This window comes from Thamnophis sirtalis, unplaced genomic scaffold, assembly GCF_051295495.1.
Source record: "Thamnophis sirtalis isolate CommonGarterSnake01/CBP01778 unplaced genomic scaffold, rThaSir2_p1.2 scaffold_11, whole genome shotgun sequence".
NCBI classification, from domain to species: domain Eukaryota; kingdom Metazoa; phylum Chordata; class Lepidosauria; order Squamata; family Natricidae; genus Thamnophis; species Thamnophis sirtalis.
The window spans coordinates 65972583-66000309 of record NW_028261391.1 but is presented as its reverse complement, the minus strand read 5'-3'; positions in this window follow the sequence as shown (position 1 = coordinate 66000309).

Here is a 27727-nt window from a genome sequence, read left to right as displayed (position 1 = left end):
CACTTGGGAACCAACTTGGCAAAGGCTAATCTAGAGCATGGTCCTATGCAGTGGTGGGTTTCAAAAGTTGTTCGAACCTACTCTGTGGGTGTGGCCTCCTTTGTGGGAGTGGCTTGCCGCCCATGAGACCGGATGGGAGTGGCTTGCCGCCCATGTGACCGGATATGAAGATGCCGACGACACTTGTCAGAACCACCTTAAATTACTTCACACACAGCACTGGCATGCATAAGAATAGGATGTAAACTTGTTTTTTAAAAGGCATCTTTGGTTTGTGTTAAAACAACTTCAACACACGCAATGTTCTGATTGCACCACAAACGCAGTAGTCATCCTTACCTTTCACAGAGGCACTGAGTTTTATAAATAGGAGCATGATAGTGTAGAATAATCATATCCAAGGACCAGTGGTGGGTTTCAAAAACTTTTGGAACCTCTTCTGTAGGTGTGGCCTGCTTTCCGGGTCCACTGGTGGAACCTCTTCTAACCGGTTCAGTAGATTTGACGAACTGGTTCTACCGAATAGGTGCAAACTGGTAGGAACCCACCTCTGGTCCTATGTTTCCCCTACTATATGGATTAGTCTGCTTTGCTATTGTACTCCCTTACTCACTCTTTCTAATTTGACAGCTAAATAGCCCCACAGATAGTCCTCACTTTTCAACGACTTGTTCAGCAATAGTTCGTATAGGTACTTATGACTCAGGGGTGGGTTGCTGCTAGTATTACTGGCGGTTCGGTGTGCACACAATTTTGCGTGCACAGTTGCCCATAAATAGGTCTTTGCATGCGCAGAACATTTAAAAATAGGGGAAAAAAACATGCTGCACTGACTGGAGAACTGGTTTGGAGGCGTGGCAGGCCTGGGTCGCTGCCAGTTCCGGAAACCCTGGCCGGCAAACCCCTACCGGTTCAGCCAAACTGGTGCAAACCGGTAAGAACCCACCTCTGTTATGACTGGTCCTTGAAGTTGCAGCTGTTGCAGCATTCCCAAGATCAATTTTGGGCAATTGGCCACCGATTCACATTTGCCATAATTACAACAGAGTCAATGGGGAAGCTGGGTAAGTTCCTTTGGCCTTCCTGCACACAGGCCATGCTGCACCATACATCCCTGTTGTGGCTCGGCAGGAGCCGTTGGAGCTGCCACCAGACTCCGACAGCGAGGGGTCTTATGAGTCGGCCCTAGAGGAGGTGAAGGACCCTGGACAGGTTCCGACTCCGAGCAGGGCGCAGAGAGACTGGTTGGTCACCAGGTGGTGCCTGAGCCTTGGATCAGTGGGGAGGAGACAAGAGAGAATGATTAAGAGACCACCTGTGAGTTGTTCCGGGATGCATGCCGTCGAAGGGCTACTCGGCGTCAAGAACAACTGCGTAATTACAGGAGGTGATTACACTCAGCTGATGCTCATTAAGATCCTCTCCTGATTATAAAAGAGACTGCTTGTGCCACGCCCTTCTGCAGAAGTCAACGTTAAGGACTAACGAGAAACAAACTTGGCAGGCTGGATTGCTGCCAGAGTTTGTTTGCATTGCTGCCAAGTTTTGTAGGACTTGCTGCCAGAGTGCTTATCTCTTTGTTTATGTGGCTTGCAGCCAACGAGAGTTTGTACTGATTAAAAGAAACCTTCTCATTTACGTTGGTTTCGGCGTTCGTTCCTGGACAGAGGAGGGGAGGATCAGAACACATCCCCATCCCCCTACCTTCCTGTCATTGCACTGTGTCTCATCATCTTTTCCCCATCTTTCTTACATTCACACTCTGCTGTACCATTCAGCCCCGGCCTTCTTGCACTTACATGACACCTGGACCTACCAGGAAGACTCCGACTTGAAGAGTCGCGCGTCTTAGGGTTATAACTGGGAGTACTGGAAATTGTCACCATTAAGCAATGTGGTGACAAAACATCACACAATGTCTCACTTTATGGCCACATCATTTAGCAATGACTATCCAAGCACCAATTGCCATTGTAAACCAAGAACTACCTATAAATCTTTTCAGCTAGTACTTACACAATTTAACTGTGATGCCATTCAGTCCCCACTTAATTAGCTTGCTAAAAGAAATTACCTTCATAACATGAAGTAACATTAGTTTACCTAGGCCTGTTCTTGGAAAATCCATGCTGATTTATGCTAATTACTTCATTGTTTTAAAGGTTTTTTTAAAAAAAAGGTTTTTAAGGGATCAGACTTTTAGAATCAGCTTTATAATCTCCCCTCATACTAATGTCAGATTCACTGGTCTTTAGATCTATCATTTTCCTTTCCCTTCTTCCAGGAAATAGAGACAATATTTGCTATTTTCCCATCATCTAGCACTTTAGCAACATTGTAGGGTTTCTCAAAGATAAAACATAAGTGTCAGTAACCTGGCATTTTAGCCAGACTATTAGCTTCTTCCTGAAATATTGTGGGATACTTTTTTTTTGTGCATCTTGAGGATGCTATGTGTATTAATCCGGTGCTGAGTCTGTGAAGTGTGTGTGTGTGTGTACATATATATCTATATCTATCTATCTATCTATCTATCTATCTATCTATCTATCTATCTATCTATCTATCTATCTATCTATCTATCTATCATCTGTCTGTCTGTCATATGTATGTATGTGTGTGTGTGTGTGTGTGTGTGTGTGTATGTATGTATGTATATGTGTGTATGTGTATATATATATATATATATATTTAGAGTCACAACCCCTGGTAAGCCCCAATTATGGGAGGAAGCTAACTGCTTTCATCATCTGTCAATCGGCTCGTCACAAGAGTCCATCATGACAGAAACCCATTATTTTTACTGTTGCCTTTGTTATATTTGTGTTTTTTATTTGTGCTGATAAATAAATAAAGGGAGACTAGTATAGATCTATTTCAAGCTATTTAGCTCTCATCAGCTAGCCATTTATATATATATATATATATATGTGTGTGTGTGTGTGTGTGTGTGTGTGTGTATGCATATATGCATATATATGCATATATATGCTGGTCTTGTTGTATTTGGGTCTTTTCCCATGTAAGATTGAGATTGTCTTGGCAACGTTTCAGCAAGATCTCACTCGCCATCTTCAGGCTGGGTTTTGGGCTTAAAGTGTGGTTGGAGCTGTCGCCTTTCTATAAATCTTGGTGGGGATGTGTGGAGTGTTCAGTAAGTGGAATGATTGATTGTGTGGCTGTATCATGATTGGTAGATTGGTGCTGATTGGTGCTGGCTGTGTGTCCGTTGTTGTTTCGTGTTGTAACGGCCTGGTGGTGGGTGGGGCTTGTTTGTTGGCTAGGGCTGGTTTCCAATTAGCACCAATCATGATACCACCACACAACCAATCATTCCACTTACTGAAACAAAGCCAGCAATGCACACCCACCCACCAAGATTTATAGAAAGACGGCAGCTCCGATCACACTTTAAGCCCAAAACACCAGCCTGAAGATGGCGAGTGAGACCTCGCCGAAACGTTGCCAAGACAATCTCAATCTTACACGGGAAAAGACCCGAATACAACAAAACAATACATACATACATACATACATACATACATACATACATACATTCAAGATTTGTTATTGACATAGCAGTTACAAACAAGCCTTAACTCCAGTGATTTGATATGGCCTTTGCATTTCAGTATATTGTTTTGTATTTAATTCTATTTATCTTGATTCCCATTATAAGTAGGAAGGAGATGATAAAATCCTCACTAAATCTGGAAGAATCAAGACATATCAACATGTTGAAATGAGAACAATTACTATTAATAACTTCACATTTTACATTTATTATGCAGTAGTTTCTAATTCCACTTGTGCGAGGGAACTGTTTTTGTTAAATCTATGTGTAAAGTTTGCAACTTCCCGATATAATTATAGTTCCCAGACATACTCACATAATTTAAATAATGGATAGTAACTGTCTGGATCAAACCTGATCTCTTTTAAATAGATTGGCCCCAAATTCGTCTTGTATATTAGAGATGTGTTTACATATATCTGTCCACATGTAGAATAAGGCTAATGATTGTTACAGGCGGTGAGGCACGGCCAGTGAAACCTCATGATTCTCACAGATAGCATGAACATGTGAGGGCCTGTGTACCCCCCAATAGTTATGCAGAAACAGAAATATTGTCCTAGAAACAAATTTTATTTGTCACATTCATATTTGACTTTCCTTTAGGAGCTCAAGGCAACACAATTTGTATTGCAGTGTGATTCTTCTTATTAATGGCAAATTTTGTTGCTGACAAATGCAGCAGATGTAATCAAACTTTTTAAAATTCTTCTAGGATATTTTTGCCATTTATAAATTGCTTTGTGTTGATTAGGACCTATTATTCTCACTGCAGTTGTAACTCATCTTTCACCTTTCTGATAAACCGCCCTCTGTAGAGATATTTTCAGTCTTGTACGATTACTGAAAACATTTTTAAGTCAACAACAGCGCAGCCTATTAAAAATTCACTGCAAAAAAATTAAATGTGCACCATCCACTCTGTTAAAAAATAGTATGCAAAAATGCTACGGAGCCACTTGTCCTGCTGCAGGCTTCAGCCACATATACGCGCAGACAGTTTCTTGGATGGTTTTCATTTTTACTACTAAGCCGAAGAATTTACAGTCAAACGAAGGAATGTAAATGAAGCTTCCTTGCAAAGTTGAGTTTGAGAATGGGAGCACGCTGAAGCCTTCAGAGTCAGCCCAACGTTTCAGAGCTGGGTCAAGGTTGTCAGCAAACAGCTCCAGAAAGCAGAATTCACACACAAATGTCACACGCAAGCTAGCTATCAGGTCTTCCCAGCAGAGAAAAGAGGCAGAGCAGATTCGGTGGCCAGCTGACATTAATGAGAAGGTTTACTTCTTTGCTTGGTGAGTTTAAGAGACCTTCTTTATTCCGGTCTCCTTTCTAGTTGTCACTAGAGCCAAGGTGGCGCAGTGGTTAAATGCAGCACTGCAGGCTACTGCTAGATCAGCAGTTCAGCGGTTCAAATCTCACCGGCTCAGGGTTGACTCAGCCTTCCATCCTTCCGAGGTGGGTAAAATGAGGACCCAGATTGTTGGGGGCAATATGCTGACTCTCTGTAAACCGCTTAGAGAGGGCTGAAAGCCCTATGAAGCGGTATATAAGTCTACTGCTATTGCTATTGCTATATTACTTGTGTGGGCTGGGAGGTTTTAGGTTGTCATCCTCTGACTCTCCCAATTGCTCAGGTGTTTCCTATCTTTGATTAGCCTCTTTTGTTTTTCCTCCTAAGGTTGACACATCACAGATTCAATTGGAGCTGCTTCAGTGGTAGGTTTCAAAAATTGTTGGAACCTACTCTGTGGGTGTGGCCTCCTTTTGTGGGAGTGGCTTGCCACCCATGTGACTGAATGGGAGTGGCTTGCTGCCCATGTGAACGGATGGGAGTGGCTTGCTGCCCTTGTGACCGGATGGGAGTGGCTTGCCGCCCATGTGACCGGGTATGAAATTATGAATTAGTACTTAGGTCGGTCCAAGTAGCTATTCAGAAGTTAGTGGTTAGAAGCAATCGTAAAGCAAGATATGGAATTAAAACCAGAAATGTTTTGTTGGCTATTTGAAAGGGAGTATAATATATATTTAATTTTACACATGTTAGCAGCTGCTGGAATTGTGTTTGCACAACAGTGGAAAAACAGAGATATGTAAATGAAGAAATATTACAATGTGCAGGAATAAATAAATCTTGATTAAAATCAAGAAGGCTTTGAACACTTTTTCACGTGGGATTGGTTTTAGCAATTGCCAACTAATAGAAACAGAAATTAGAAATCCAAAAGTATGAAAGAAAACATCAATTATGTAAGGAAAGGTCCCTAAAATGTATAAGGAAATATTACTAGATCATTATTAATGTGTAGATAACTGTGGGACATTACACACCCACCAGTGGTGGGTTTCAAAAAAATTTGGAACCTCTTCTGTAGGTGTGGCCTGCTTTCCAGGTCCACTGGTGGAACCTCTTCTAACCGGTTTGGTAGATTTGACGAACCGGTTCTACCGAATAGGTGCAAACTGGTAGGAACCCACCTCTGAGCTGCTTCTTCAGAGTCAGATTCAAACTCAAAATCTGAGTCCTAAGCCAGGGCAAATGTCTATGAAGATCCTCAGCCATTCAAGTCATGGTTGTCCCAAAGGTGCTTTTTCAAGAGGCCTTTGGACTTTCTGGAAAGTCCAGGTGCCTCTTGAAAAAGCACCTTTGGGACAATCCATGTCAATGACATCACTTTAGATTGGTAAATAACTTTATTTTTCTCAGTTATGTAACTATAATTAATTATAATTGTGGGCATTTCTTCAGATAAATAAATAATGTCTGTTGATATGTTTGGCCATGAAAGAATTTAAGCCAGGCCTATTAATACCTTAAGAGAAAATATTATTCTCTCTGCAAATACTGATCGTGCTTAGTTGGCTGAGCACAGAAATCATTTCAGCTAAAATTGAGGTGAGCACCCTTTTTTTTGAAACTGCTGGCATACATTTTCCCTATTTTTCTTTACCGGATCCATCTCTTGTCCCTCTGTTCTAAATTTAATTCGTAAAAATCCTTGAGCAGGGACTGTACCTCAGAATATGCAACCATCTCCTAAGTTTCTTCTCTTTTAGTATATTTTATTTTCATTTTCATACACTCACATGTGTACCCCATACAGTATTAAACAGTAATCGCATCAATTCCTCTTGTCGACAATGCCCCAGAAAATAAAAGCCCAATATACCTCTTCCATTCTCCATACACCTCTTTCTACCACCCTCCAACTTTCTATCTTCCCTCCATCATCCCTCTCTAGCCTACTTCCCCTCGCCCTCTACCACTCCTCTCTCCAGATCCGCTTCCCCCCTTCCCTTTCGCCTTCCCCCCCACCCTCTCTCCCATCCCTCTCTACACATCTTTCTTCTTTCCTACTCCTCCTCCCCTCGGTGTATTTCCACTATATGTTAATGTATTTGGCTCATCCTATTTTTAAAGAAAAATTAGAGAAAAACAGCATACATGTGAAGTCACATTGCATTGAGATCTAACACATCGTGTCTAGTCTAATGTATGCCCCTCCCTCCCTCCACCCTCTCCCCCGACCCCCCTCCTCCTCCCCCCCGACTTCCCAGAACCCGTACACGGTATAGATTTTTAACAAACACAGTCTAATCTCCTAAGTTTCGGTTGACAGCATGCCCTTACAGGAAGAACAAAAAAATAAAACACATAGGCCCAATCACAACTATTTTTAATGAAGAAAGTGTAAAAAAATAATAATGAGAAATTCTGCTGTTAGTTGCAACTCTGCAAATATTAGAGCTTTAGTGGTCCAAAAGAATAATATTTTTGAGACACAGTACCTCCTAGCATATGTAGATTTTAGATTTAGATTTTAGATTTTATTTATTATTTATAGGCCGCCCTTTTCTCTGAGGGGACTCAGGGCGGCTTACAATTCACGGGAGGGGGAGTGCAAGACAAAACATAAGACAATACGTGAGTAAAAAAAATTAAAACAATAAAACGCAACTTTCATTCAACATTCGGGTGGGGCGGATTAGAATTTTTATCCCCAGGCCTGACGGGATAGCCAGATCTTAAGGGCTGTGCGGAAGGTCTGGACGGTGGTGAGGGTGCGAATCTCCATGGGGAGATCGTTCCAAAGGGTCGGAGCTGCTACTGAGAAGGCTCTCCTCTGCGTAGTCGCCAGTCGGCACTGACTGGCAGATGGAACTCGGAGGAGGCCTAATCTGTGTGATCTAATAGGTCGAAGGGAGGTAATTGGCAGGTTGGTACAATTACAATTGGTAATTTTTACACACTTTTACACACCTGGTTTCCTAAATGCTAAGGAGAACACACAAGTGACTTTCTTCATGGCAATTATCCTTGCTCTGGCTTCTAAGAAAAACAGGAGCTTTTAAAGTTCATGCTGCAGATACCCCATATAGCAAAGGGACCACAAGCCAAAACGGAAGAAAGCAGAGCTAAAGAATGTGTGCTGTGTTGATTGGGTATTACAGTTATCACTCAAAACATGGCAATGCAATGGAATGCCTCCAGTTTATATTCCAGAGATTGGTTAGTGGAGAAGAATTTGAAACATGTAGGTGGAAAGATGGCCAGAAAAATGAAATGCATTTGGTGCTAGGAAACACAAGTATTGACCAAGTATAGATACGCTGTAATAGTAAAGTAAATTGTGTTAGAACCCATGCATTAATTAATAAATCTTAATTCAATTGCATAAACCATAATGAAATGTCTATGCGTCACTACTTCTTCCTCGTGTCCCACTTAGCCATGTTACCTCAGGTACATGTAACAACATTGAGGAAAATGAAAGAATTTCCAAATTTGGAAGGGTTTGTTGCAGTGGTGGGTTTCAAAATTTTTTGGAACCTACTCTGTGGGTGTGGCCTCCTTTGTGGGTGTGGCTTGCCACCCATGTGACTGGATGGGAGTGGCTTGCCACCCATGGGACCGGATATGAAATTATGAATTAGTACTTAGGTCGGTTCAAGTAGCTATTCAGAAACTCTGGCATTGAAGCATGCAGGTTTTAAAGCTGTCAAGTTATACAATTCTTGCACCCCTAACCCTTTAGAAAAAAAAACTAGGGATCTTCAAACCTGACAGCTTTAAGACTTGTGGACTTCAACTCCCAGAATTCCTCCTCCAGTCACGTTGGCTCAGGAACTCTGACATTGAAGCATGCAAGTCTTAAAGCTGTCAAGTTACAAGATCCTTGCACCTCTAACCCTTCAGCAGTGATGGGTTTCAAAAACTTTTGGAACCTCTTCTGTAGGTGTGGCCTGCTTTCCGGGTCCACTGGTGGAACCTCTTCTAACCGTTTCGGTAGATTTGACGAACCGGTTCTACCAAACTGGTGCAAACTGGTAGGAACCCACCTCTGGTTTGTTGGTGGTAGATCAAGGTCTACTCCTGAGAGGAAGGGAGGAAGGAAATCTCACAGGAGAAAGAGTACGTGATGTAAACTCAGAATAGTCCACCAGCTTTATTAGTAGAGAGGACCTGTGTTCCACATTTCTGAGTAGGTTTTCCTTCATCTCTTATCAGTAGATTTTAACAAGGAAGTCTCTTGTTTCACTGAAATGGCAGCTGCCTGAATGTTAGCAATAGCAGTAGACTTATATACCGCTTCATAGGCCTTTCAGGCCTCTCTAAGCGGTTTACAGAGAGTCAGCATATTGCCCCCAACAATCTGGGTCCTCATTTTACCCACCTCGGAAGGATGGAAGGCTGAGTCAACCCTGAGCCGGTGAGATTTGAACCGCTGACCTGCTGATCTAGCAGTAGCCTGCAGTGCTGCTTTTAACCACTGCGCCACCTGTTGACGCATTAATGTTGACGCATTAATGTGAGTCATGGTAGTTTCAGCACCTCTTCCCTGGATAAGTACTATGGTCAAATGAAGGAATCTGGATTTCTGTTGGATTGAATAGTCTTAGCTTTTGTTAAACTCTGCTTTGGGGAATGGAATTTGATAGGCCTATTTTCTCTCTATTTTCTCTGGCAGATCTTTATTCTCTAGCAGAAGTTGTCTGAAGTATTTTTTTTTTTTTAAAAAGCAAAGCAGTCTTTTTAGTAGGTCATTCTCTTTCCCAACTGCTGCAGGAAAATAAAACACTCTTCTCACGAATTGATTTTTTAATTAAATCTTTTTTATACTAATATCTTTGGCATGCCTTCATGAATATGCACGACAGCAATAGATGTAATTTTTCCATGGCTCATTGTTCATTTCAAAAAGCCACGAGCAGCCTACTAGCAAAATATGATATTTTGCTTTTCATCTTAAAATGAGAATACCTTGTTTTTTGCTTTGATATTTGCTTCAGACCAGCACAGTGGGTGATATCTTGAGGAAACCGCTTTGATAGCTTCTAAAGATTGTGCACCCTTGTTGCATTTACTTCATCCTTTCATTTTGAAGAAACATTTAAAGCTCTTCCTGCTTTTATCACACATTCATAATCTTTGAGAACAAAGGCAAATTTATATATATATAAACACACACACACACACACAAACACACACACACACACATACACACACATATATGTGTGTGTGTGTGTGTATATATATGTATGTACACACACACACACACACACACATATATATACATATATATATATATATATATATACATACATACATACATACATACATACATACATACATACATACATACATACATACATACATATATATATATATATATATATATATATATATATATATAGTGTCACAACCCCTGGTAAGCCCCAATTATGGGAAGAAGCTAACAGCTTATTTATCAGCACAAATAAAACACACACACACATATGTGTGTGTGTGTGTGTGTTATATTTGTGCTGATAAATAAATAAAGGGAGACTAGTATAGATCTATTTCAAGCTATTTAGCTCTCATCAGCTAGCCATACCCTTACTGGGATTAGAACCTGTGCTGTATTGCCTCTAAGGCAAACGTCTTAGCCATTAAGCCACAAGTTCTCCTCTTTATCAGCTGAAGCCAGGGAAGAAGGTATATATTTAGTGTCACAACCCCTGGTAAGCCCCAATTATGGGAGGAAGCTAACTGCTTCCATCATCTGTCAATCGGCTCGTCACAAGAGTCCATCACGACAGAAACCCAATATTTTTACTGTTGCCTTTGTTATATTTGTGTTTTTTTTATTTGTGCTGATAAATAGATAAAGGGAGACTAGTATAGATCTGTTTCAAGCTATTTAGCTCTCATCAGCTAGCCATACTCTTACTGGGATTCGAACCTGTGCTATATTACATCTTAGGCAAACGTCTTAGCCATTAAGCCACAAGTTCTCCTCCTTATCAGCTGAAGCCAGGGAAGAAGGTATATATTTAGTGTCACAACCCCTGGTAAGCCCCAATTATGGGAGGAAGCTAACAGCTTCCATTATCTGTCAATCGGCTCGTCACAAGAGTCCATCACGACAGAAACCCAATATTTTTACTGTTGCCTTTGTGTATCCCAGTGGTGGGTTTCAAAAATTGTAGGTGTGGCCTGTTTTGTGGGAGTGGCTCGGTGGTCATCTGCCCGGTCATCTGACTGGTGGGAGTGACTTGATGATCATGTGACTGGGTGGGAGTGGCTTGGTAGTCATGTGACTGGGTGGGAGTGGCTTGGCATTTATGTGACTAAGTGGGAGTGGCCAAGTCGATGTCACTGAATTCTTTGCCCCAAAGAATGACCTACAAAAAGAAGATATAAAAAAAGGAAATGAATTATTTTGTGCACTTACTACGAATATAAGAATAAAATAAGTACACAAAACAATAAAACAGCTATTTAAACAATAAAACAGCTACTTACAGAGGAAATATGGTTGTCCTTGCCGGTCTTCAACATTACTGGCCATCTTACACACAAACTTCCAGACCCTCTGCCAATTCCCTCTTCCCCAGCATCCTCTCCCCCCACCACAGCCACTCACCAGTTCTTTCTTCTTCTGATTCTTCTGAGAACTTTTCGGCAGCGTGGTGCAGATGGGTGGGTTGAGTGAAAGAGCGAATGAGGGGAGGGAGCGTTGTGGTACGGGGCCTCCTGACCAATGGGTACGGGAAGGCATGCTGAATTTCACCATCCAGTATAGCCGTATCGGTCTGTCCCGGTTGAAACCCACCCCTAATGTATCCCTATGTAACAGATGTGGTAAAGAGGCTTAAAAAAAAACAGTAGTTACAATATAGATGCATAAAATTTTATTTTGGAAACGTAGGCCTCCTAATACTGGACACAAAAGGAATTTCGGGAAACAAAAGTTGAAATTTTTTTGCTGTTTCCCTCCTTTTGTTCATGAATATTATTGAGAAAATCCACAGATTTTATTCTAAAATCAGCCAAACTAGGAAGACAAGTTACAAAAGTAACTGAAAAAAGTTACTTTTCCTAAAGTTTTGAATTAAGAAAATCTTCACGAAGAGAAAAAAATTCTTGCTGACAACCTCAAGATAACCCTAAAAAAATAAGGCATGGTGAAGTGTTTCGTGGAGAAAAAGTGGAGTTAAGACACATTTCTCTGCTTTTGTTATCTGTAGCCTTAAGGAATAATGATAATTAAATGATAATTTGGGGGCAAATATCTGGCCTGTTCTTCAAGGAAGGGAGATGAAGAAGAAACAGTGTGCTGACTCCAAGAGAAGAAAGCAAGGATGACTTTTGCTCCCAATTAAGAGTTGGCAGTATCCAAAAAACAAAAAAAGTCCAGGTAAATCAAAATTAGAAGAATGAAAATCTATTTCAATGGTGTGCTTTTCTACTGGAACAGAGGTGGGTTCCTACCAGTTCGCACCTATTCAGTAGAACCGGTTCGTCAAATCTACCGTGGCATTTCTGCATTGCAAAAGACTCAAGAATAAGTCTAAATGTAGTTGCAACTTGGCTTAAAATCATATTTAATCACAGTTTAATCAGTTAATTATCATTTTGTAAGAACATAACCATTTTCTTATCCCACCTCTGATATAGTCACATGACTGAAAAGAGGTGGTCATTTGAACTTTGGAAGATATAAATACCTTTGGGAGGGTTCTTCAGAACTTCAGATGGTTGCTAAGATGGTTGCCTACGTTGAGGACTATTTATAATACAAATATAAGACATAAGAAGCACATAAGAAAGGAGGAGTATTGCATAGAACAATGAGGTTAGAACTGGATTTTTGGCTATGACATCCAATGCCCTTCTTAGTACAGGGATCCAGATTAAAACAACCCTCACAGATTGCTCTCTAATGTCTGCATGAACACAGTCAGTGAATGGGAGCCCACCACCCATATCTAGTTAATTGGTTCCACTGTTGAGTTTTATTATCATTAGGGTTTTTTAGCAATCATTGGAATGTGCCTTCCTGCAACTTAAATCCATTATTTTGAGTCCTGTCCTCTGAAACAATTGAGGTCTTAACCTTATTCTGTGTGAGATAAATGAAGAGTCTTATCATATCTGCCCCTCTTAGGTATATTTAGTCTTTTTTCTTGCCCAGTTAATTTATAGATAGCTAGGTAATGGAGGAATTATTAATATACTGTGTTAGTAACAAACCAGCACAAGCGGAGATTTCCATTCTCAGAAGACATTCAGCTGTATGTGACTCTTCCCATTATTCACCGATGTCTTTCCCCTGGTATCTCATTGTGTAAGCTGAGACTTGCAGGTAATAATTCCAGCCACTACCTTGTTTACATATTCAAGAGATGACTCAGAGATTAAAGGGAGCCAAAAGAGACCAGGTTGAAAACAAGCAGCTTTTTAATTGGAAAAATCTCATGAATTATTGAATGCTTTCAATTGTAAATCAATATTTAAATATGCTGGCTTATATATCAGGAGCCTGTTATTGGTCCCAGTTCTACAATAATGGGAAACTTGCTAGAAAACCATTTGAAATTGCAGATAACCTAATTTGGATCTTCTTTCATAAGTAATGTTGTTCTTCAAAGTTTCTAAGATTGCACTTGAGGGAACCATCAATCAGGAGGAACACATACCTTGCATTTCTTGCTAATTCACCAAGGTAGTTATTTACCCCTTGTATTTACTACAGAAGCTAATCTTTCTACCATATTTATAGTAATAATCCTGTTCAATTTAAGCATTGACCTAAGATCCAATGTAAGCCTAATATAGCGTTTGCAAAGTCTCTTCCCCTCTTGCGCTATAGGAATAACTACAAACTGTAGTGATTTTCAGAAGGCAAAAGCCCCAAACTGAATATATGTTGGGTGAGGTGAGGAGAAAGAAATGGTTATTAGAAACCTCATTAATTCAATTGTATAATAGATAATCTGATACGTACAGCTGAATGTACAGAAAAATGTTTTTAATTTATGGTTCTATTTATGTACAGGAAACTATTATTCTTTGCAACCTTCGGATCCCTGGAGACTTAATTCACCAGCTAAGAATGGTTCAATACAGTGGTGGGTTTCAAAAATTGTTCAAACCTACTCTGTGGGTGTGGCCTACTTTGTGGGAGTGGCTTGTCGCCCATGTGACTGGATGGGAGTGGCTTGCTGCCCATGTGACCAGATATGAGGATGTCGATGACACTTGTCAGAACCACCTTAAATTACACACAGCACTGGCCTGCATAAGAATATGATGTAAACTTGTTTTTTAAAAGGCATCTTTGGTTTGCGTTAAAACAACTTCAACACACGCAATGTTCTGATTGCACCACAAACGCAGTAGTCATCCTTACCTTTCACAGAGGCACTGAGTTTTATAAATAGGAGCATGATAGTGTAGAATAATCATATCCAAGGACCAGTGGTGGGTTTCAAAAAATGTTGGAACCTCTTCTGTAGGTGTGGCCTGCTTTCCGGGTCCACTGGTAGAACCTCTTCTAACCGGTTCGGTAGATTTGACGAACCGGTTCTACCGAATAGGTGCGAACTGGTAGGAACCCACCTCTGGTTCAATAGCTGTCCAGTGTAAGTCCATGTATATAATAAAATTAGACAACATACTGTCTACAGTAGATTCACGAAAGTCGAAATTGCCTACATATTAAATGGTAGGAAATATAAAAGATTCCAACGATGTACTAGCTAGAACAGCGACAAAATATCCCTGACATATGATCATGCTTCAAAAATATGTGACTATATTTCTCATTATTGATGATTCAACTTCCAACTTTAATAAGATTTGTATGCCGCCCACCCCCTAGGGACTCTGGGCGGCTCACAACAAAAGTAAAACATAAAAATATTAAAAATACAGTTATTTAAAATAAGACATCATCCATTCAATCAAGTGGGGCTGGATTTTAATCAACAGCCCCCAGGCTTGCCGGAACAGCCATGTCTTAGTCGCTTTACGGAAGGCCGGGAGAGTGGTGAGGGTCCGGATCTCTGCGTGTAGCTCGTTCCATAAGGCTGGCACAGCTACAGAGAAGGCCCTCCCTTGGGGAGCTGCCAACTGGCATTGTCCACTCGACGGCACCCGGAGGAGGCCCAACCTGTGCGATCTTATAGGTCGTTGGGAGGTAAATGGCAGGAGGCCATTGATAGTTTCCTTTATGCATCTTTTGGTGCATAAATATATATGACAGACGTAACAGTTAGTAAAACATGAAAACTATAATCCAATTACCAGAAGCCACGCAAAAGATTGTTACAAATCTTATGTCTCTAACACTAACGTAGTGCACTAATTCTTCCCAAAGTGGTAAATAATAATTCAAATTCTTACTGGTAGAATGAATGCACCATTCTCGCTAGGAAAATGGGAATCGTTTTGATAATTCATCCTAGGAAAGAGAGGAATTTAAATTTTCTAGGATTAAGCCACTCCCACAAAGGAGGCCACACCCACAGAGTAGGTTCGAACAATTTTTGAAACCCACCACTGATCAAGGGGTTCAGAAGTGAGCCTCCCTACTTTCTCTGGATGTAAAGGAAGGGGTAGGAGAATTGTATTTTCAGATTTGCAAGGTTCTGTTAACATAGCTTTACCAGAAGGTAGAATTAACTCATCTGGCTTTGTTTGCTGTCTAGTCTACCTGGTAAGACTGACAGTGCCACAATTATACTACGGAATGAGAAGCCTTCTCTTTGCAACGTGTTTGTAGCAACTAACTGCTGTTGTCAATATGGAGATTCTTGTGCATTTAGAAATTGCTTTTCAATGCCTTCCCTCATTTGTGTCAAGCATATGATTGCCTTTCATCACTGAAAGCTCAGCATACAGTATTATCTACTGAGTTGTCAACCATCTCTAGTCCTATTCTGTGCTTTGCATGCGAGATGCAGCTATTTACTAGTCTTGTGTGGCATTTCTGCATTGCAAAAGACTCAAGAATAAGTCTAAATGTAGTTGCAACTTGGCTTAAAACCATATTTAATCACAGTTTAATCAGTTAATTATCATTTTGTAAGAACACAACCATTTTCTTCCATGGATTCTGGAATGTATCCAGCCGAACATGTACATCTTTACAAAGGACGATTGACAGACAGTATGGATTTTTTCACTTCTTAGGAATCATTTCCTGAATAAGAAAGACACTATTGATATCATAACTACATTTCTTTTTTCAAATGTATGGTTGAATGCCTCCTTGTGAATGATATTGTTCTTGGGCACTCAATATATATTTTGATCCAAAACTATATAATAAGCCTTAGCAGGAAATGTGAACCTGAATGAAGACAAACTGTTTTTTTTGGGGGGATGGGAGCGAATCAGAGGGATCAGGTAAGGTTGCTAGGAAACCTAACCAAACCTTTAAGAGATTTTCATTTACTGTTTTTTTTCATATTATTTGGGGCAATGTTTAATTTGACTGCATGTCAAAGACTCTTTATAATAAAAAAAAATATGTCACTAATATGCCCCTCAGACCTTCTTAACAGAACATCACAGCATGAAAGATGGATAGTATGAATCCATGTGCGTGTACAGGTTCACTGTTATTTCTGACTATATTTTTAAATAGTCACAAGTAATGACAGTTTGGCTAATTGAAATATGATTCCGCTTGATTTTATATTGAATTCTACTCTGCTTCTGTATCTCCTCCCTAATCCAGAACTGAGCAGGGTTACCAACTAGGTTGCAAAAATCCAGACAACCACAATCTAAATGCTGGAGATGTGATTGTCTCAATGCTACATATTACCATATATGGTGGACTTGTAAAAAGGTAAAAGCATTTTGGATAAAAATATGGTGGATTATGCAAAATGTTCTTTTAAAAAGGATAAAGTTTACCCCTCAGTTATTCTTGTTAGGTATAACTCCTGATTATACTGTTATAGAGACTAACTTGATTTTGTATTTAATAATGGCAGCAAGACTGTTGGTGGCACAATACTGGAAGAAGGAAGATTTGCCTACTGTTCAAGAATGGACATTAAAAGTCACAAACCTAGCAGAGATGGCTAAAATATCAGCATATCTCAAGGACCACTCAAATGAGAAATATAAACTGGAGTGGAGAAGATGGATTGACTATATTCAAAATAAACACGGGACTAAGAAATTCCAGATAGTTTATGACTGAAGAAACAAGGAATGATATAATCTGTTTAGAGTTAGCCTAACAAAAGAGGAGTTAAAGCACAAATGAAAGATGATACTAACTTTCTTTAAGTTTATTTTAGAACATCTTTGTTAAAATACCCCGTATTTGCTCTGGGAAGTCGGGGGGGGGGGGAAGGTTGGAGGTGGGTGGGGTTCGGGTGGGGAGGGCAGGGGGGGAGGTAAATATTTGCAAAAGGGTTTTTTTTCTAAAAGTTGTCAATAAAAAAAAAATCCAGACCACCACTAGTAACACCAAGGAGATTTTTTTAAAAATATATTCTAGACTTATGGTAGATAATATATGGAATATGACTGTTCAAATTGTTAGGATAACAAGATAGATCAGGTGTCCTGTTGGTGTATCTATGGCCTTGTATATAATTTTCCTAATGCAACTAAGGAAAATCATGTGGGCATACAATGAAGCAGGAGCATGCCAGTCGGTGGCATGCCAGAAATTGGGCTGTGAAAACCAGAGGTGGGTTCCTACCGGTTCGCACCAGTTCGGTAGAACCGGTTCATCAAATCTACCGAACTGGTTAGAAGAGGTTCCACCAGTGGACCCAGAAAGCAGGCCACACCTACAGAAGAGATTCCAAAATGTTTTGAAACCCACTACTGGTGCAAATAAGTGAAGCCCCATCTGTGGGTAGCACACAAAACCAGTCCCCTCTGGTCCGCACAAAAAGCTCTCTCCACAAAACCGGCCCCTGGTGCCCAAAAGATTGGCAGCTACTGCAATGAAGGATGCCACAGTGTTCTGACCCCACTCCTTCGCTTGTTCACAGACGACAGTCAGACAGACTTAAAAGGAAATAACTTTATCAGTCCTGGCTCACGCTGGCTGCGAGCCCAAAATAAACATAAATAATGTCTCTGGCAAAAAGGTTACGCAGCAGAATGCAAAAATAAAGAGCTATTACAGCAACACCAGGTTTACAGAAAGAAAGCAAATCACTTATCCAAGTGTCTCTTCGAATCAGGGTTACAGAAAGCAAATCACTTATCCAAGTGCCTCTCACAAATAAACCATGACCGATGAACGACGAACCATGAACGAACGAATGAACGTTGACTTCTGCAACCAGGGTGTGGCACCATCAGTCCTTTTATCTCCAGCAGATGACACTAACGAGCCCCATTGTTATTCCTGCATCCCGACTCAACTCACAGCAAACTTCTGCTGAGTCACAACACACAGAATTATAGGCCAAAGTCTAACAAGGATAATACTTTTGCAGAATATTGATCAGAGCAAAACATCCAAATAAATGTGCCATCTATTCGTTGTAAATTACCTTATAAACCTACAAAATTGTAATTTATTGTAAAATGTATAATTAATTCAATGTTCTCAGCCTGGTGCTTTTAAAGGTGTTTTATTTATTTAGCACATTAAGGTGCATTGGATTACATGGAGTGGCTGTCCATAAATAAGAAGAGCACCAGGTTGAGGAAGCAGCCTTGTTTCTTAAAATGAATTGAATGAAGAATTACATACCACCAGAGGTCACCAGAATATTATGCTGAATACATTAGAATGGCTAATTAAATCTGGGCTGTTTTCCAGCAGAGGGTCAGAAGGGGAGATGATATTCCAGCGCCACGAATCTATTCTTGAAATTATCCAAACATTATTGGATGCACAAGATCTGATATGCTCCAGATATGTTAAATTATCACTTTCTTAAATCCCAGACATTATGGTTAATGGAAAAACTGTCTAAATATGGCAGACATCTTAGAGAAATGTATTTTTGGAACACCAAGATGGGAAAAGTTACAGTAGATTAATTGGATATGGTATGTACTGTCTTTGCCTGGAGAACATATTCATCAGAATTGTTTATGGATGATGGCACCGTATCTTATTGTCTGAAAAAATCTAGCCTCTGGATGACATTAGTTAAATTTTGCAGAATGACACTTCACACATTGAGCTGACATTCATCATGGAATGAAAAATGACAGGATTTCTTTCAGGCATTATATGTTTGTGAATAGAATAGAATAGAATAGAATAGAATTTTTGTAAATGTACCAAATCTGTATGCATAAAAGAATCAAATGCAGAATGACAGAAATCTGCTGGGAGGGACAGAGGGAGGGAAGGGAAAAAAAGGAAGGAAGGAAGGAAGGAAGGAAGGAAGACAGGAAGGAAGGAAGACAGGAAGGAAGGAAGGAAGGAAGGAAGGAAAGAAGGAAGGAAGGAAGGAAGGAAGGAAGGAAGGAAGGAAATCATGATGCAAATATTTGGAATAATCTCCTCATTCCAATATCATGGTGTGGACATCTAATCTGCGAAGGGACCCATGTGTAGTAGAATTCAAGCTCAATCTTCACTAGTACCTCTGCAACGAAGACATCACTGCCAATTACCTCCCTGCGACCAATAAGATCGCATAGATTAGGCCTCCTCCGAGTTCCATCTGCCAGTCAGTGTCGACTGGCAACCACACGGAGGAGAGCCTTTTCAGTAGTAGCTCCGACCCTTTGGAACGATCTCCCCGTGGAGATTCGTACCCTCACCACCGTCCAGACTTTCCGCACAGCCCTTAAGACCTGGCTAGCCCGTCAGGCCTGGGGATAAAGCTAATTTGTCCCCACCCGAATGATGAATGAATGTTGCTTACTATTTTACTTCTATGTATTGTTTGTGTCTATTGTTTGTACCCTCCCTTCCTTATTTTATGTAAGCCGCCCTGAGTCCCCTCAGGGAAAAGGGCGGCCTATAAATACTAATAAAATCTAAAAAAATAAAATCTAAATCTAAAATCACCAGGACAACTTTGGAGGGGAGGGGTCTCCCACATGATATGTTTTTATCTTTCACGTAATGTCTGAATTGAGCTAGAAAATATAGTGTTCAGAATTACCCGTTTTGTGTTTTTTTTAAAGTCAACAGCCGCTACGTCAAATCTGAAGTATAACATGAACATGCTTTCCTGTGTATTTTTCAAATTAAACATTGCATGCATAAAAACTGCTATTTTCTGTATTGAGAAAAACATAGCGGCTGAGTCAGATGGTAATTAGAACATTTGTGCAATTCTCTGTAAAGGCAGATGCCAGTTTCAAGTGGTCTTCATGAGAAAACCTGATTGTCCTCAGGGAGCCTCATTTACCAAAATTAATTTCCGGGCAGTTTAGTTACTGCTATCACTTGTATATAATGAAGATTTCACATATATTGCATATATGAGGTAATGTAAAATGGAAATCAGATAGAAACTAGATGTGGTGGAGATAAAATTAAAAAAGGCCACCTGCCCTGGATTTCACAGCCGGCATAAGAAAAGACTTATGTAATGTAGAGCCGAGGTGGCGCAGTGGTTAGAGTGCAGTACTGCAGGCCACTTCAGCTGACTGCTAACTGCAGTTCGGCGGTTCAAATCTCACCGGCTCAGGGTTGACTCAGCCTTCCATCCTTCCGAGGTGAGTAAAATGAGGACCCAGACTGTGGGGGCGATATGCTGACTCTGTAAACCGCTTAGAGAGGGCTGAAAGTCCTATGAAGCGGTATATAAGTCGAACTGCTATTGCTATTGCTATTGCTAATGTGATATATTTCTGTACTGGAGATCTAATATTTGTATATTTGCAAGCTGGGTGTATAAAACCTTATGGCTCTCCCATATTCAACAACGAAAATTATTCTGCAAATGTGTGACTGCACTACATGACTGTGTGCTTCAGCAAACCCATAGTTGTGGTCTGTCTTCCATGATCTTTTAGAAGGGTTGATTTCTAAGGGAAGAGTGGATACGGCACAGAAGGGGAAAGACTTATGAATGGAATTCCTGATTAGTATCAAGCAAGATGCATACAACTACTGCCATTATTTTTGTACACTTACAATTTTCCGTCATTGTGTAGTTTGAAATATTATGCCCAAACTGGTTCATAATTAGTTTTCTTCACAAAACCTGGTCTTGCATTCATTAAATGTGTGATACAGGAAGTGGGAACTAATTACTCATTATTTATTTATTTACTCCAATTTATACACTGTCCAACTTTCAATGATTCTGGACAGTTCATGGGAACCGCCCCCCCCCTAAAAAATTAAAAAACGAACCTAAAAATCAGTGGTCAAACAGTTGATGTTGGTCGCTTCACCTTCATCTTTGGGTTTCTAATTCATTGGTGTGATTTTGCTGTCTTCTCATTCATCATAAATGATGAATATAGAGCTGAGGTGGCGCTGTGGTTAGGGTGCAGTACTGCAGGCCACTTCAGCTGACTGTTATCTGCAGTTCAGCGGTTCAAATCTCACCGGCTCAAGGTTGACTCAGCCTTCCATCCTTCCGAGATGGGTGAAATGAGGACCCAGACTGTGGGGGCGATATGCTGACTCTGTAAACTGCTTAGAGAGGGCTGAAAGCCCTATGAAGCGGTATATAAGTCTAATAAATAAAATAATAAAATAAATAATAAATAATATGCTTTATAAAAATAGAACTTTAATTTTGAAACTCAACAGTTCCCCTTCTTACCTACACATGAACTCACATAAATCATTTTAAATTTGCTCCATATCAAATTTTCCTCAAAGTATTGAAAGAAAAAGTACCAAATGTATTTTGGTACAGTTTTCCTTAATATAATCACTTTATAGGCAACTTGCTTGTTTTTTTTTCACGTAAACCTAATTTCTTAAGTCAACCTAGAGCAGTCAACACTATTTCCATGTTTAAAATAGTCATCACAGTGTGTTAAAATGAAAATCAGTTCAAAATGAAACAATAAACATGAATAATAACAATGTGTAATGAATGTCCAAGTTAGATTCCAAATGGAATCTGTCATTGGTAACTTTAAAAAAACACCAAAAAACAAAAAACTCTAGACACCATTGGAAGACCTGAAAGACCAAGTGGAAAAAAATATATCAAGAGCTTATACTAACTTCTTCACACATAATCAGTGAATCAATTTTACTAGGAGCATCTTCTTGGCCATTGTAAGAAACAAATGCTGGACTGAAATAGGCCTTGACATGATCCAGGAGGGCTGTAAGTATAACTATGTACAAACATCAGAGTGTTTAGGAATCCAAGAATAAAGCTAAGAATTCTGTTAAGCAAAATATAATTTTGGGGTTCCTATTTTCTGCCCCAATTTCCCTTAATTCCCACATACGAAGCTGGGTTCACTGACAAATGCGCGCTCAACAAAAGCACGCCGATGAAACCGCGGGGAGAAAACTGCAAGTTCGAAATTGTGCCCACGAATGAGCACAGAAGCGCACCGACAACAGCGCGCCGACAGAAGCGCGCTCTAAACCTAACCCTAAAGGTAACCCTAAACCTAACCCTAAACCTAACCCTGAACCTAACCCTGAACCTAACCCTGAACCTAACCCTGAACCTAACCCTGAACCTAACCCTAACCCTAACCCTAACCCTAACCCTAACCCTAACCCTAACCCTAACCCTAACCCTAACCCTAACCCTAACCCTAACCCTAACCCTAACCCTAACCCTAACCCTAACCCTAACCCTAACCCTAACCCTAACCCTAACCCTAACCCTTACCCTAACCCTAACCCTAACCCTAACCCTAACCCTAACCCTAACCCTAACCCTAACCCTAACCCTAACCCTTACCCTAACCCTTACCCTTACCCTAACCCTTACCTTAACCGTAATCGCGCTTCTGTCGGAGCTCTTTTGTCAGCACGCCTTTGTGGGCGCGCTGTCGACGTCGCGGTTTTATCGCCGCGGTTTTGTTGGTGCGCTGTTGTCGGGCGCGCATTTGCCGGGTCACGACGAAGCTGGGCCTGAAAACTCTACCCTATAATAATGTGCAACAGAATATCTCAACACTGTAAATTTTGTGAGACATAGATGAAGCATATATATCATCTTTCAGCATTTGGCAGAAAAAAGCAAATGTATACTTGATTCATATGCAGTAGGCGTACTGTAATTGGAAGATTCTGTCCATGGGAAAGAGTCAATGGGGAGAAATCTTTAATCAGGCCATCTTTGAGGCTTTCAGTTACAGCAGGATTTCCTAACCTTCCAAGTTGCTAATGGGTATAACACATCATTAGACCCAGCAGGGAACATCATAAGGTTAATTAATTTTTACTTATTCTACTTTCTATTCAAGGTGATGAATAATAACTTTGAATGTTTCGAATTCTGTTTCTCAAAGAGATTCACTCAGGCTTTATATATTGTACAGCCACTTTGCAATTAACATGCAGATTCTAAAAAATATAAACAGCATCTGGTTGATATATGTTTGCATGTGGAAATAATTAGGATCTCAGCAACAATAGAGGATGAAATGTAACATTTTCTTTATTCCTATAGTCCTGGAGAAAACGTCATTTCCAGTGATGCCCTTTGAATTGATAGGAAATAGGTTAATATATTTTATTTGGTTGGTTGGTTGGTTGGTTGGTTGGTTGGTTGGTTGGTTGGTTGGTTGGTTGGTTGGTTGATTGATTGATTGATTGACTGATTTCATTCTGCCTTACTCCAAGGCAACTGCAACTCTGGACAGAACACAATAAACTTGCATGTAGGACAACTGGACATAGGGAGAATAGAAAAATACTTTGGCTCTACTTCTCCCATTTTTGTATCTGATTCATCTTGTTTTCTTATGCTTTTATGTTGATCATGAATGGGAAGACAATTGGAGAGGGAATTTGCTGTATGTCTTGCCCCACTTTCCATTTATAATTGCATAAATTATTTTGTATATGTTATATCTAGGTTCTTAGGAAATATTAGCAGCAATTGCTATTAGTGCTTGGTTGAAATTTAAAGTTGAAAATTGAACATGCTGATCTCTAAATTCATTAATCATTACAGGAAATAACATAGAGGATAGGGATCTGCTCCAGTGGTGGGTTTCAAAAAAATTTGGAACCTATTCTGTGGGTGTGGCCTCCTTTGTGGGAGTGGCTTGCTGGCCATGTGACCTGGTGGGAGTGGCTTGCTGTCCATGTGTTTTCTCTCTCTCTCTCTCTCTCTCTCTTTCTTTCTTTGTTTCCTTCCTTCCTTCCTTCCTTCCTTCCTTCCTTCCTTCCTTCCTTCCTTCCTTTTGTCTCTACCCCTTTTTTCTTTTTTCTTTCATCTCTCTCTCACTCTTTTTCTTCTTTCTTTCTTTCTTTCTTTCTTTCTTTCTTTCTTTCTTTATTTCTCTTTCTCTCTCTGTGTGTGTGTGTCAGTCAGTCTCTGTGTGTGTGTGGGGGGGGGGCAGTGGTGGGTTTCAAAAACTTTTGGAACCTCTTCTGTGTGGCCTGCTTTCCAGGTCCACTGGTGGAACCTCTTCTAACCAGTTCGGTAGATTTGATGAACCGGTTCTACCGAATAGGTGCGAACTGGTAGGAACCCACCTCTGATCTGTTCATCCCCCCTCCTTTTCTAGCATTTTACCCAAATGTACATGGTCTGTCCCCCACCCCCAATCAGTCAAGTGTTTATGCATTAGTTACAGCAGGAATTGATTGATCGGCTTGTCATCTGAGCATTATGTGACTGGTCCAAAGTCTTCCAACTGGCTTTCATGACTAAGGTGGGATTAGAACTCACAGTTTCTTGGTTTCTAGCCTGGTGCCTTAACCACTAAAGCAACCTCTCTTCTCTGTTCAGTCTGATACCATAAATATTCCTACTGATTCTACTAATTCTTCCTGCAACTCGAAGACTGAAACTTTCATTGAAGGCTAGGACTCAGACGAATCAATGTTAGATGGCATCCAAGTTAATGCTCTATGTGTTAAAGTTATAAAATCCAGTTCAACTCAGTTCATATTTTAAACAGAGAATGAGAAGATGCAGATTCTTTTTGTCACATGAACAGAAAGATAGAAACAACAGCGAACAGCATTACCTCAAAGCTACCTCAGGAAAAATGAGAACTGAAAATTATTTTCAAAAAGATGACTATGTTGGGAAGGATTGGGAAGATGTAAACAAATCATTTTTATACAGTACTGCTGTAGGCTTTCATGGCTAGTGTGTCAACCAAGAACAGTTTTTTGGAGACTTCCATGATATGGAACAATCAGAAATCTGCTTGTCTAGTGTAAGAATCAGAGGTGGGTTCCTACCAGTTCGCACCAGTTCGGTAGAACTGGTTCGTCAAATCTACCGAACCGGTTAGAAGAGGTTCCACCAGTGGACCCGGAAAGCAGGCCACACCTACAGAAGAGGTTCCAAAAGTTTTTGAAACCCACCACTGGTGGCTGTGTAATGTCCCACAATTATCTACGCATTAATAATGATCTAGTAATATCTCCTTATACATTTTAGGGACCTTTCCTTACATAATTGGTGTTTTCTTTCATACTTTTGGATTTCTAATTTCTGTTTCCATTAGTTGGCAATTGCTAAAACCAATCCCACGTGAAAAAGTATTCAAAGCCTTCTTGATTTTAATTGTCAATTTATTTATTCCTGCACATTGTAATATTTATTCATTTACATAATCTCTGTTTTTCCACTGTTGTGCAAACACAATTCCAGCAGCTGCTAACGTGTGTACAATTAAACATATATTATACTCCCTTTCAAATAGCCAACAAAATATTTCTGGTTTTAATTCCATATCTTGCTTTACGATTGCTTCTAACTTCTGAATAGCTACTTGGACCGACCTAAGTACTAATTCATAATTTCATATCCGGTTACATGGGCAGCAAGCCACTCCCATCCGGTCACATGGGTGGCAAGCCACTCCCATCCGGTCACATGGGTGGCAAGCCACTCCCACAAAGTAGGCCACACCCACAGAGTAGGTTCCAACAATTTTTGAAACCCACCACTGGTAAAAACCCAATCAATCCCTTTTCATTGCGTGAGAACTGCCAAGATGTACACTAGAAAGCAGCTGACACTGCATCTGAAAATGGCAGTCAAATAACTCATCAAGTTCACATACTGCACATATGCAATCCCTATGTTGTCTGCAATTGTTTTGAGTTTGTGGATAACGATGAAGTGAATTTGGTACTCCTTAGTATGAGTGCCAGTTGTGGGTAGGGCTATGTCTCTTCGATCAGCAGGATTTGGAAGATAGTCAATGACTCTTTAGGCTAGCGCATGGGTCATCAACCTGGTGTCTACCGCCCACTAGTGGGCGTTTCGGGATTCCAGGTGGGTGGTAGGGACTTCGGAGGTTAAAACCTCCTTTTGAGCGAGTGGGCAGGCGCGAGCACACACATCAATAAACCAAAATGCGCGTGCACGCAAACAAGCAAACACGTGGGAAGAGGAAGGGGAGGAGTGGAAACTGATAGCAGGGACAGGCAGATAAGTTTTGTTATCTTATGAAATAAAGCGGAGCAGAGCAGTTGCAAAATAGGAGAAAGAAAAGTTATAGGCAGGAGAGAATTATTGTTGGCTAATATTAATAAGTGGGCTAACTAGCTCAGCCTTACTTTTGTACATTGCCCTAAGGAAGGTAAAAAAAAAGGAGATAAAAAGGAAAAGATAAAAAAAGTTAACAAAAAAGGGAAGAAAAATAGACAAAGGGGGATAAAATAAAGGAGGAGAGTAAGCAATGTTTAGTCTGGCTCATAAATTAAGTTTTGTTATCTTATAAAATAAAAGAAAGAAATAAGTAAAGGAAGAAGAAGGAGAAAATAAAAAAAGGAAAAAAGAGATCCTTGATATAGTGAAATACTGTAAGAAAGGTAAAGAAGACAAAGGCAGGAAAAGGAATTTTGTTTTGATGGTGACACTTAATAAAAATTGGCACCTAATACAGTGTTCCTTACGAAAATCGAACCAGATACCAAATATTTAGTCTCACAGCATCAGCCTCAAAGATCTCATTAATCACTAGTAAAGCTAATTTCAATTTACATTATTGTTTTCTAATTAAAGTTCATAAAGTTAAAAACATTACAAACACGCATAAAGTAGAAATAAAAAGATAAATATAAGTACATTCCTTTTTTTTAAAAACACCCTCCTTTCTAAAAAATATTCCGCTCTTGCGCAAAAACTGGTGGGCGGTAAGGAAATTTTTCCATCAAGAAAGATCCATTAATAGGCGGTAGGTAGAAAAAGGTTGACTACCACTGGGCTAGAGTGTCCTATCCCTTCTTGAAGCAGCTGTCTCTCAAAGCAGCCATATCAAAACCTCCACCTTGTCTCCAAACCAAACACTCCAAAAGGGGTGGGTTCCTGCTAGTTCCACAAATCTACCGTGCTGTTTAGAACCGGTTCCAGCTCCCTCCCCCCGCCTGTCCGCACCACGCCCCGCCCACCGCTCACTGATTGGCTGGATCACCGATCGCCCCACCCGCCTCTAAGAGCCCTATGTAAACCTTAAAGTCTTAAAGCTGTCAAGTTTGAACATCCCTGGGGTTTTGTTTCTAAAGGGTTATGGGTGCAACGGTCTTGTAACTTGACAGTTGTAAGATTTGCACACTTCAATGCCAGCGTTCCTGAGCCAACATGACTGGAGGAGGAATTCTGGGAGTTGAAGTCCACAAGTCTTAAAGCTGTCAGGTTTGAACACCCTTGGGGTTTTTTTTCCCTAAAGAGTTAGGGGTGCAAGGGTCTTGTAACTTGACAGCTTTAAAACTTGTGTGCTTCAAATGCCAGAGTTTCTGAGCCAACATTTTGGTTGCTAAGCAAGAGCGTTAAGTGAGTTTCACCACATTTTACAAGTTG